Raw genomic sequence first — 13,189 nt, forward strand, 5'->3', positions numbered from 1 at the left:
CCCAGCCCTCTGCTCCAATTCACCTAGGCTCCTTCCAATTCTCAACTACCCCCAGTATACTCCTACCCCAGGGCCTTTACACTTGCTGTTCTCTCTTCCTTGAATGGTCTTTTCCTAGATAACCAAGGGACTCCCTCCCTCACTTCCTCCAAGTCTCTGCTCCAATATTTCCTTCTCGATGAGGACCCCACCCCTGGCCACCCTATGAAGATTACCAACTGCCCCTGACCCTCCTGATCTTCAGTGTCCTCCATTCAAACATACACTCCCAGGGCAGGGATCTTTGTGTTCATCCCAGTGGATTCCAATGCCTCAAACAGAGGAGGCACTCAGCAAGTGTTTGTTGAATAAATGAAGCGGGAAGAGAATGCCATAAAAACAAAATTCTTTCATTGTAAACTATATCATATGGCAAAAGGTGTATATAACCTTTACATATATTTAAAGAACAATGCACACCCAAGTACCTAGGATCCAGCTTAAAAATAAAAAATACTATTCAGGGACGCCTGGGTGGCTCAGTGGTTGAGTGTCTGCCTTTGGCCCAGGGCGTGATCCTGGAGTCCCGGGATTGAGTCCCACGTCAGTCTCCCTGCATGAAGCCTGCGTCTCCCTCTGCCTATGTTTCTGCCTCTCTCTCTCTCTCTCTCTCTGTGTGTGTGTGTGTGTCTCTCACTAATAAATAAATAAAATCTTTTAAAAAATGCTTTTCATTTGAGCCCCATGTGCCCCAAATCACGGCCCTCTCCCAACCCCCAAAGTTAATCACTCTTTCATTTGTAAGAGTCATCCTTTTGCCTTTCTTTATTGTTTTCCATATATGTATGTATCCCTAAATACATAGAACACATATTCTACATCTACATAATATATATATGATAAGTATCGCCTATTCGCATGTTTTAATAATCTGTAGAAGTGCTGACAGGAGCAATCTCCAAATTATGGGTGACTTTTAGTTTTCTTCTTCTTTTCTGTATTTTCCAAGCTCTTATCATAAATATACATTCCTTTTGCAATCAGCAAACGATGAAATACGTGGCCACAGCGACCAGAATTGCTTCATTGTGAAACAGGAAGCACGCTTGTTTGCGAAACAAATAAATCTTGTTTCTGCACTTATGTCCCTCTAAGACTTACCCTCAAAAAAGGTTCAGATTTGTTTAATGTGGTGGAGAAGCAAATATTGCTGAAATGAATCTCGAAACTGACATGCCCCGCGTGGCTGTCTGGGTGAGCTGCAATGAGGCAGGTGCTCCAGATGCAACTCTGGGCTTGGTTCTGGGAGCAGCACCTGGCGTCCAGAAATGCTGCTCTATGATTTGTGAGTTGATGTGTATCCTGAGTGGTGACTTGTTTCTTCTATTATTGAGGACACCCACAGTCTTATATTTTTACTCCTCTGCCACTGTCTCTCTGGGCGAGGTGCAGTGTGGGGCAGTGGGCTGGGGGGCTACACTGAGCCCCGGCCCCACCCACCCTCACCCTGGATGTGACCTTGGCTGAGCAGCCTCAGAGCCCCAGCGTCCTTCTGTGCAGCCTACAGATTGCACCTGGAGGAACATCTGCCCTGAATTTCTGCTTTTCATATTTTTCCTTAGCTTCGTTCTTATTCTTTCCTCAAGGTCTCCGAGCCAAACTGCCTGGACCTCAATCCTGGCCCTGGGTGGGCTCTCTTTCTCCATGTCTCTGCTTTCCCATCCGTGAAATGGAAATGACACAGAATCTCCACACAGAAGACCACAGGGAGAACTCTGAACAGGGCCTGCTCACAGCAAGCTCCAGGTAAATGTGGGCAACACTCCTTGTACACTTTGTTCCCTCTGCTGTTTTGGTAGTTAGGCATCCTGTTTCCAGTATTTTAGTGGTTGCTGTTATGTTTTCTTTTTTTTTTTTTTAATATGGATACTTAACCTAACAAACCTGAAGTTAATTAGTATCTCCTGTATCATGAAAGGTTGCCCTGAATCACCAGGATTTGGGACACATTTCAATGCATGTTACACATCTTTACATGGCTCCCCTACTTTTCACAATATGTTTTACGCATTTTTCTGTTTTAAAGATTTATTTATTTATGAGAGAGAGAGTGGGGGAGGGAATGGGCAGGGAGCAAAGGAAAAGCAGACTTCCCGGTGAGCACAGAGCCTGACATGGGGCTCAATCCAACGACCCCCAGACCATGACCCAAGCCAAAACCAAGGCTTGGATGCCCAACCAATTGAGCCACCCAGGTGCCCCACTTACATCTCGTTTTAAAAATCTTTAACATTAGTCTTTCATTATTGCAGTAAATATTACTTTGATAGTGAAGAGACTTTTAGATTTTCTCTGGGGGCTTTCCCCTGCATTAGCAGCCCTGCTACAAGCCTCAAGCCCCACTGCTCTGCTGTCTGTCACCTCCCTGCTCTCCACACACATGCACATGTACACACACATCTATGCACACACACACTTATGGACACACAGAGATGCCTAGAAACACACATGCAGACACACCTGCCTGCATGCACACATGCACACAGCCAGTGGGGCTGCAGGCACATTAATCCTCTGAGCTCCACCATTGCACAATGATTCTGTAAGACAGTAACTATAGGGGGAGCAAGGGAAGGGGTTATGTCAGAACTCTGTACTATTTTTGCAGCTTTTCTGTAAGCTTCAAATGAACTCAACATGAAAAGTTTTTAAAAGTCATTTTGGGACTTCTTAAAAATATATATTCCCGGGCCCAGTGCAGACCTGTGGACTCAGAAGCTCTGGGGGTGGCACCGAGGTAGCCACATATTTTTTAGACCCTGCCTACAAATGCAGTCATATTCTCAGGTCTGGGGGGTTAAGACTTCCGCAGATGAATTTCACAGGGGACACCATTTAGCTCATAATGGTCGGATACACTGGTTCCCTCTGGTCCCTCCAGCTGTGCTTCCAGTGCACACATGTTCTGCTCCAGGCACAGCCCCAACGTGGCACCATCCCCGGCACCACACAGGCTTTACAGAGGGGTGGCTGCATGGAGAACCCCCACACTCCCCTGCCCTCTCTCCTGGTAGGGTTGAGGGTGGCTGGTAAATCCATCCTTGGGCCAGCCTTACCTTGGGAGCCCAGGAAGGACCAGCATGGACCAGGAGCCAGAGCCAAAGTGAGCAGAGGGTAGAGGGAAGGAGGCCATAGGCACTCAGAGTCAAGCTAGAGTCTGCTTGCTCTGGGAAGCTACATTTTTTTTTAAAGATTTTATTTATTTATTCATGAGAGAGAAAGAGACACCGGCAGAAGGAGACACCGGTAGAAGGAGAAGCTGGCTCCATGCAGGGAGCCTGACGTGGGACTCGATCCCGGGTCTCCAGGATCAAGCCCTGGGCTGGAGGCGGCACTAAACTGCTAAGCCACCCGGGCTGCCCTGGGAAGCTACATTTTTAACAGACGACTCTTCATTCCACAGAAGCTGGGAACCACAGGTGCTCACCCATAATTGCCCTTCAGGGCTGAATGTAAGTGCCTTCTATGATGGGGCACCTGGGTGGCTCAGTGGTTGAGCATCTGCCTTTGGCTTGGGTTGTGATCCCAGGGTCCTGGGATCAAGTACCACATCAGGCTCCCTGCTCAGTAGAGCCTGCTTCTCCCTCTGCCTCTGTCTCTGCCTCTCTCTGTCTCTCATGAATAAATCAATAAAATCTTAAAAAAAAAAAAAAAAAAAAAAGAATCTTTTATGACAATGTAAGTGTTCTATATCTACTTTGCCCAGTGGTGTAGCCACTAGTTACCATGGCTATTGAGGATCTGAACATGGCTATTATGACTGAGGAATTGAATCTTAACTTTTATTTAATTTTAATATGAATAGCTGCTTGTGGCCAGTGGCTGGTGGATGTTCAAGCAGCACTAGCCCCTCATTCCTATTTCCCATCCTGTGCTGTGCACAAACACGGGCTACTGTTTTACCTCAGCCTTAACACCCCAGGTCAACGTGATGATGTGAACCTGGGGATGTGGGGTGAGGGGAGAGACTTGCAGGCACTTACTGAAATCTGCCTTCCTCCCCAGCCACTATCGTACAACCACCAAAGCACTGGGTCCTTGTGGCTCTGAAACCAGATTGGAATTTATATCCGGAGTGGGGCTGCTCAAGAGAGGGCAGCCTAGGGCTGCATCAGCAATGAATGAGCAGCCACAGCTCTGAGATCAGGACTCATCCCCTCCAGGTTCCTGGAACCCCAGGGGAGAAGGATGCCTGCCTTCTCAGGTAGATGGGCCGGACCAAGGCAGACAGGGGCCACCAGGGCAGGCTTTGTCCCAGCCAGGGCACAGACCTCTGCCCACTGCCACCCCCCAGGCATGGGCAGCAGAGTTGCCTCCCTTGCCCTCCCCACTGGCTGCATCTGGCCCCAGATGGGAGCCCCATGACTGGCCCCAAGGCTGTTCCTATGCCCTGTGTGCAACCCAGGCTGGGTTTTATCCAAAATCCTCTATTATTGCAACAAAGAGAATAGGAATGCAGCAGTGGAATCCAGCCCCAGCTGGAAACCAGGAGGGTAGAGACACCCCCACTTCCCTGTTGCGAGACCTTGGCAGGAGAGATGGGAGGACACTTACACCATCATAGGTTACAGGGCCTATTGTCTGGAGGGGAAAGTCTGAGAGGCATCAGTATGCCCCACTGTGTCTTAGAGCAGACTTGAGATAAGGATTCAAGGCAAATAGTTTATTGGGAGGTGACCCCAAGATCCCCACTGTGAGAAGCAGGGCAGGTGTTTTAGACTGAATTGTGTCCCTGCAAGATTCTTATGTTGCTGTCCTAACCCACGATGTGTGGCTGTATTTGGAGATTGGAAGGTAATTAAGGTTAAATGAATTATAAGTGGGGTGGGGGACCCTGATCGAACAGGACTAGTATCCTTATAAGAAGAGGAAGGGGGTATCTAGATGGCTCATTTGATTAAGTGTCCGACTCTTGATCTCAGCTTAGGTCTTGATCTCAGGGTCATGAGTTCAAGTCCCATGTTGGAGCCACTTAAAAAAAAAAAAAAAGAAGAAGAAGAAGAGGGACATCTGGGTGGCTCAGTGGTTGAGCACCTGCCTTTAGTTTAGGTCGTGATCCCAGGATCCTGGGATTGAGTCCTGCATCAAGCTTCCTGCAGGGAACCTGCTTCTCCCTCTTGCCTATCCCTGCTTCTCTCTGTGTGTCTCTCATGAATAAATAAATAAAATCTTTAAAAAAGAAGAAGAGAAAGAGACCCCAGAGCACCTGTTCTGTCTCTGTCTGTCTCTGTCTCTCTCTCTGTCCACGAGCAGGGAAGAGGCTGTGTGGACACAGTAAGAAAGAGGCCTCTGCAAGCCAGAAGAGCTCTCATCAGGAACCAACCCTGCAGATACCTTCATCTTGGACTTTCAGCCTCCAAAACTGTGAGAAAACAAATTTCTGTTGCTTAAACCACCCTGTCAATAATTTTTTGTCACAGCAGCCCTACCAAACTAATACAGGAAGGAAGGCAGCTACAAAGGGGGATGTTGTCAAGCCCCCAAGCCAATATTTCCTCTGCCCTAAATCTTCCAGAGCCTGGAACCAGACAGCTGGTGACCATGCTGTGGCTGAGAGCCCACTCACCTTATTCAAACCAGCCAGTCCTACGTTGTTTCCCTTGCCCTGTCCTGCCCTGCCTCACCCCGGGGGGAACCCAGTGCAGGATTCAGCCTATGCATTCCCCTCCCTCTCACCTCTGCCTCCTGACTTGGGTGCTTCCCCACCTGGCCTGCCTGGATGTGGGCCTCTTGTTTGGAGGAGAACTGTAACAGGAAACTTTTAATGACAATATCCTCCCCACTCTGTGACTCAGTCACCTTTATAATTTAAGACATAATTACAGATCACAGACCCAGGGGAAGGTGAGGTCACGGAAGACAAGAAAGAAGAGAATGGCTGTTCAGAAAAGAGGTAAGGCTGCTCCTGCTGGACCCATCCAGAGCCCTGAGCTGACTCTGCTGTGCACAGTGCCTGAGGGATTACAGGAAGAGGGCGTGGAGGGCATGCACTCAGCAGGTGCAGAGAGCTGACTAAGCAGCTGGCTCGGACTCCAAGCCCAGGAACAGGCCACACTGGCATGAGCAGGGAGGTCAAGACAGGTCATATGCACATTTGTAGGCTGGTGGGAGGGGTCTGGAAGGGCGGGCCAGGTTGCCCATGGCCCCCTTGGACTGTGTCGGTGCTTCCCCAAAGACCATCAATAAATGATTAAAGATCGATCCACAGAGCTGAGGCCCATTTTATTTCTGACTATGTCTTTTCTTTCTTTCTTTCTCTTTTTTTTTTTGACTATGTCTTTTCTAGTGGTTGCTCTGAACGGATGTGGAGAAGGTGACCCCTGGGCCTAATAAAAACACCTGCGAAATACTTTCCCAACGTGAGTTTCCTGCTGATAGCTAGCTCTTCCCTCCTTGGCTTTGTCCCATGGTGCTGTCGATCCCGGGACCCACTCCCTGTCTGCAGAGAAGGGGGTTGAAAGGCTGCCCTAGGAGGGTGAGGCAGTGGCCTGTCCCCACAGCTGCCCTGATTCTGGCTGGCAGGAGCTCACAGGGTGAGGGAGTCGGGTGGACAGGATGGGGCTGGATGGAGGGATGGTACGTTTGGGCCAGAGCCCCTTGTCTCCAAGAAACTGAGGCAGGCACTTTTTTTTGTTTGTTTGTTTTTTAAGATTTTATTTATTCATTCATGAGAGACACAGAGAGAGAGAGGCCGAGACACAGGCAGAAGGAGAAGCAGGTTCCATGCAGGGAGCCCGATGCAGGACTCGATCCCAGGACCCCCAGTTCACAACATGAGCCAAAGGAGGACATTCAACCACTGAGCCACCCAGGTGTCCCAGAGGCAGGCACTCCTTTGACAAGAGGCTTTTTTCCACAGGAGCATCTCTTCGAGAAGGTTTTTCTTCAAAAGAGATGGAGGCAAGTCTGAGATGTTCTCTTCCCCCGGCACTACAAGGCCATAAATTTTCCTCGCCCATCTCCACTCCTACCCTGTGAGTTACAGCAGCTTCTTGGTCATTTATTATTCATCATTATCATGGTGACATATTCAGCAGTCTAATTCACCATCTCCCAGCGCTGACTTTATCTCGCTCTGTAAATGCTCGCCCGGCTGGAATTTCTTCTGACAAACTCCTGGCCCCACTCCGGCATTATCTTTCCCCAAACAGGCATGATAATTTAGAACTTTATTCGAGATCTTGTAAAAGAACCCTTCAGAAGCAATCAGGGCTTCGATGTATCACCGATCACTTAGCACTTAGGGAGGACACACGAGGATGAAATCAAACTGCCCAGCCTCTTGGGGCCACAGAGGACATTCAAGGTGCCATGGCCACATCCCTCCTCAGTCAGGGGAGGCAACAGATATGTCCCCTGGCTCACAAGGGACCCACTGACTGACATGTCCATGGAATGCCTGAAAAGCGTGTTGGATGAAACCAGTAGGATGGAATCCCTTGGGGAGGCAGCAGGCTGTCTTCTGGTTGGAAGGGGCTTGCTGGGAGGGGCCAGGAGTCCTAGACCCTCTGCTGTCACTCCTGCTGTGGCCCCCATGGCCCACACACCCTGTTCCCACCCACATGCTGCCTCCTACTCACTGCCCCGAGGGACACCCGCTGTGGACCCTGACCTTCACTCCCTCAAAGCTTGCCTGCCCTACCTGGGCTCCTTTTAGGGACCTGCCTCCACTCATTGATCTCGGGTAATGCTGTCCAAAGGGACATTCCGCGGTGGCGGAGATATTCTCTATCCATGCCATCCAATAGGTAGCCACTGGCCACATGTAGCTACTGAGCACTTAAAATGTGGCTCATGCAACTGACAACTGCATTTTAATCTAATTTTAAGTCAAACGTATGGCTCAGTGGTTAAGCGTCTGCCTTTGGCTCAGGTCGTGATCCCAGGGTCCTGAGACTGAGTCCCGCATCTAGCTCCCCACAGGGAGCCTGCTTCTCCCTCTGCCTGTGTCTCTGCCTCTCTGTGTGTGTCTCTCATGAATAAATAAAATCTGAAGTTAAAAGTAAACAGCCACGTGTAGCTGGTGGTGGCCAATTGGAGAGGCAGGTCTAAGGACGGGGAGCTTATCTGTTCACGCAGCATGTCGACTTGCCCAGAAAACAGTCATAATTAACACCAAGTTCTTGACAGGTGCTAGGCATGATGTTAGATGTGTTCTATTCATTACCCCATTTCATTTTCATGGCAACCACGTAGGTATCCTTATACGCCATTTCGCAGACAATAAGACTGCAGCTCCGGGAAGGTAAGTCACGCTACTAAGAAGAGATTCAGATTTGTGCAGTCCAGAGTGGAACCTAAGAGAAAGTGGGCAGGCTTTCTCCACGTCACAGGGGTCTGTGTGAGAAGCTGGGCTCTGTCGCATGTCTCATCTCGCTGGGTCCCCAGAGCAAGAGGACACAGGGCTGTCCAATGCCTGCTCCCCCACCCCACCCCTGCCAGAGGAGCAATCTACTTTGGCCATCTCTGGGTGGCTAGGAATATGACTGCCCTTTCTGTGGTTAAAGAAAGCTTAACACTGCCCCCAGGACAGGATGGCCTGAGTGGGGATGGCCCACTCAGCTGGGGTCTTGCTTTACCCTCTCATCTGGTTGAACCTCAAACAAGTGGCAATGTTACAGCAGCAGGGATTTCAGTGAGACGTGAAGGGAACTTTGCAGGTGCAGGCCCTGGAGTGAGCTTCAAGGAAGATGACACAGCTCCATCTTTGAAGAAACTTAAAAGCAGCACAGCTTTCTTTCTGGGGTCATTATGACAGGGTTCTGTCAGGTTTTGTCCAGAGGCAAAGGGAGAACCAGATGACTCCCCACAATGGTCCCTTGGAGCCTGTAACTTTTTCTATGAAAACTGCTATTTTTCATTAAAATCCCTCTGTACATGACTTGAGGAAAGGAATTATGGAGCAAGATTTAAAGAAATAACTCTGAGACTAATGGGGGCCCCTCTTACATAGGCTGATTCTCATAGGATTCATCACTTGGTCTCTGTCCTCTTCTCAGGAAAAGTCTCTTCCTCTCTCCTGTGAATGGCTCCATCTTCCTCACACTCTCTGAGACTTATGATAAGAAGCCATTCCAGCAAATGTTGCAGTTGGGATGAACAATCCATCCTTCCTGCATTGGCTGGAACATTCTCTGTGCCTGGGACTTGTACTCCCCTACCCACAGGAAGGGGCATGGGCTTCCTTTTTGGATTAGATCCTCCATCGCTAAAATGGAACAAAACTTCCATCACCCTCATGCTCTCTTCCAACTCAGTGCCAGGAGGGTGGATGTCAGGCATCGCTAGGCAACCAGCTGTTCTGCTCCCTCACTCCCCACCCCAGAAAGCAGCCAGGTCACTAGTACGCAAGTCTAGAAGCAGCTTTCCGTTTTCCTTCCAGTTCCTTTTTCTTTTTGTTTTTTTCACCACTGCTACTTTTATTCCTATCAGATCAGGCTATCCATTACTTTTTCCCCAAACTTACTAACTGGATGAAAAACAGAGCTACCTTATCCATTGGTGGCAGGATCACACAGATTCACACAGCATGGAGATGTGCAACATGTGGTTTCTTTATTCCTCTGCAAACAATATCTATAAAATAATCTGATCTTGGGCACCTGGGTGGCTCAGTGGTTGAGTGTCTGCCTTTGGCTCAGGTCATGATCCCATCATCCTGGGACTGAGTCCCACATTGAGCTCCCCACAGGAAGCCTGCTTCTCCCTCTGCCTGTGTCTCTGCCTCTCTCTGTGTCTCTCATGAATAAATAAATAAAATATTTTTTAAAATAATAATCTGATCTTCCTCCCAGGCCCCTACCCCATTTGTAGCTGGAGAAAGGGGAAGGGAGAGAAGAAAACAAAATGCAGGGCAATGCAGCAAATACAGCATCCTTCTATAATCTAATAGTTTCTTTATTCTCTTCAAGGTTTTTCTTGCCCCCCCCCACTACCCCCAAGGCCTCAAAGACCTCCCCCTGCGCCTGTGCCTCAAGGTGGTATCCCAGTCTGTTTGGATAGTAGGTGGTTTTATGCCCTCCTGGCCCTAGGGTGAAGGGTCCCTTGTCCTTGGATGAACATGTGGCTGGTATCTCCTGAGAAGGACTGGCTACAGGATTTCAGGGCTCATTGCCAAAGAAAAATATGACATGCTTTGTTCAAAAATTGCTAAGAATTTCGAGATAGTGACAGCGGAGCATTAAACCAAGTACAAGCCCTTCTAAGTGCAGGCCCTGTGAACACCGCCCCTGATGTTTCTCTGCAGACCTGCCTTTTGTTAAAGTCTATGGCCAAGTGAAGGCTGTTGGAGTCTGTTCTCCTGAGACTTGATCAGAGCCACAGATGAAGCTGAGCTTTCTTGCCTCTGAGAGAAGTGCTGTGTCCCATCCCCCACCAGGGCACAGGGCCCTCTAGAACCCTTGGATATGGAGCCCAAATGCCCCTGCCAGAGATCCCAACCTCAGTTCAATCCAGAAGCCCCCCCATCTTATCCCTGGCCCAGGAATGTGGGTACTCCCAGTCCCGCCCACATCATACAGAAGCAAAGGTACTTGGAGGAGCTGGACTCAGGACTTCACTCTTCCTTCCAGGTGGGGAAGGCAGGCTGGGAGGCCACCTGCCCCTACCCCCACCCAGAGTCCTAAAAAGGAAGTGTAACAGAAGCCCCTATGTAATGCATCCCCCAAGTGCGCCCCTAGCCTATCAAGAGGTATTCATGACACAGGTTCAGCATCCCTATCCCCATGTTTCCCACTGCATGAGCCATTAAGCTCAAAGGGACAGATTCCCTCTGATTCAGTCCACCAGGCCAGCTTCTTGATCTACTAAAGTGGAAGCTGAAGTCATTTCAAGAACCCTTAGTTCCCTCGACCAAACCTGGCTTCCTAATCTTGCTGCAGACTTAAAAATCCTATTTTGTGCCTCAAAACTGATATTAGCTTTCTTCCTTTTTGCAGGGCTGGTATAGCTGCCTTAATCCCCTACTCCGTCTCCAAGGAAACTGAAATGGCTTTGTGTTCACATTGGAAGAGTCTTGAAGCGGTCAGCAGACCAATTTCACAGGGTCAAGTGCCAAAAGAAAGAGGGTGTGGCCCCGTGGCTCACACGTGGCAGGGACACCCGCCCTGGCCCTGGCGGTGTGAGGTCCCTGTGCTAGAGAGGCAAGGGAGATTCAGAAGTTTCCTGCTTTCAGGTGACATTTGAAGGAGAAACAAGTGTGAATTTTACAAAGGGGAGTGGAAAGGAACAGATGAAAGAAAGTGGGGGGCAGGAGGCAGAGAGGCACCCACCCCAGATTAAAGGGGCAGTCCCCCAGCTCCTGCTCACTCTGCCAACAGCACAGAATGCCAGTCTATTAATGTTTTTTTACAGATTTTAAAAATATTTTTAATGTTGATAATTCAATTTATTTAAGATTTTATTTATTTATTCATGAGAGACACAGAAAGAGGCAGAGACAGAGGCAGACAGAGCTCCCCTCTCTCTGCGGGGAGCCTGATGCGGGACTCGATCTCAGGATGCTGGGATCACGACCTGAACCAAAGGTAGACGCTGATCCCCTAGCCACCCAGGCACCCCAATTCATTCAATTTTTATAAAACAATAAAATTGTATGGTACAACATGTAGGAACCAAACAAAGCATGTTTTATGACTGAACCCAACCACTGAAAGAACAGGAGAAAGACTGAATACCAGGAATTGGGGGCTGGGGGGAGGCAGAGGGGCAGACCTTGCAGGATGATGTTGTATTCTGAGAGAAATGTGTTCCCGCCAATGGGAAGCCATGACATGGTCTCAAACAAGGCAAAGTCACCACCGACCTGTGTCTTGAAGAGAGGTATCCAGTTGTTGCATGGAGCCTGACTTGAAGGAGAGAAGGCAGACATGGCATCTGGATAGGACAGAGCCGAGGACGTGGTGGCAGTGAGCAAGGAGAGATACTTAAAAGATAGCACTGGTGAGTGCCTTAGAGGTAGACAATCATTAAATAAGCCAAGAGTTGATTCTCTGGCACAAACCCAAAACTATACATTAAAATCAACTCAGGATCTAGCAGGGATGTGGACCAGTGGATTCTCCTGTGCGCTGCTGATGGGAACCTGCAATGGTACTCCCACCTCGGACAACAGTCTGATGCTTTCTTTAAGAACTTCAACATGCATCTACCTTGTGACCCGTTCTTTCCACTTCTAGGTGTCTACCCAAGAGACATGAAGTCACATATCCATCCAGAGACTCAAACTCAGGTCCACAGCAGCCTCATTCACAATAGCCAAAAAGTGGAAACAATCAAAACATCCATCAATGGGTGAATGGATACAGAAACTATAGTGTGTCCCCCCACAAAGCTACTCCGCTAACCACTAATAGATAACAATGTGAGTAAGTCTCAACTCATTCTATGGAGTGAAAGAAGCCAGGCTAAAGAATACATGTAATATGACTTCATTTACATAAAATTCTACAAAATGCAGGGCACCTGGGTGGTTCAGTTGTTGAGTGTCTGCCTTTGGTTCAGGTCATGATCCCAAGGTCCTGGGATGAGTCTGACATCCGGCTCCCCACAGGGAGTCTGCTTCTCCCTCTGCCTTTGTCTCTCTGCTTCTCTCTGTCTCATGAATAAATTAAAAAAAAAATCTTAAAACAAATTCTACAAAATGCAAATGAATGGAAATCCTATCAGTGGTCACTTGGGGGGTGGGAGGGTGAGGGTTGAATTTCAAAAGGCTATTAGGAAACTGGGAGGCAACAGAAATTTTTATCTAGAGCGTAGTGATAGTTTCTATATGTGTATATATATATATATATATAATTTTACACTTCAAATATGTAGTTTAGTACTTCAATTCTATCTCAATAAAACTGGAAAAACATTAACTCAAGGAATAAAACATTAACTGGAATAAAACAGTCTGAGAAGCAGAGCCCCACCTCCACGTTGGATCTGCATTTCTGCCTCTTTTAACCCAACTTCTAATTTTAGACAGAAAATAAAAAAAGGGAAAGACACCAAAGTGAGATCTCGCTTGAGAAAGGTGTTGAAAATATATTAAACACTGAGATTTACCATAATAAATTAAATGAATAATTATGGAACTCTCTTGTCAAATGTTTTTAAAAAATATTTTTTAATTAGCAAGTACAGAGAAAACTAACATGAGCTAATC

At 48.1% G+C, this 13,189-nt stretch overlaps 1 long non-coding RNA gene across 2 annotated transcripts; it reads left to right on the forward strand.

The window, feature by feature from the left end:
* The first annotated feature begins 1,152 nt into the window (after positions 1–1,152).
* On the forward strand, positions 1,153–11,643 carry LOC112910019 (uncharacterized). 2 transcript variants are annotated; one of them, XR_012000543.1, is made up of 8 exons: positions 1,153–1,324; positions 1,626–1,785; positions 5,293–5,403; positions 5,865–5,932; positions 6,326–6,398; positions 6,899–7,013; positions 8,236–8,284; positions 10,977–11,104. It is a non-coding gene; the product is annotated as an uncharacterized lncRNA (long non-coding RNA). The 2 variants fall into 2 exon arrangements; XR_012000542.1 differs by lacking the exon at positions 8,236–8,284 and having other exon boundaries at positions 10,977–11,643.
* Positions 11,644–13,189: the final 1,546 nt, after the last annotated feature.

This window comes from Vulpes vulpes, chromosome 3 (genome assembly GCF_048418805.1).
Source record: "Vulpes vulpes isolate BD-2025 chromosome 3, VulVul3, whole genome shotgun sequence".
Classification (NCBI taxonomy): Eukaryota; Metazoa; Chordata; class Mammalia; order Carnivora; family Canidae; genus Vulpes; species Vulpes vulpes.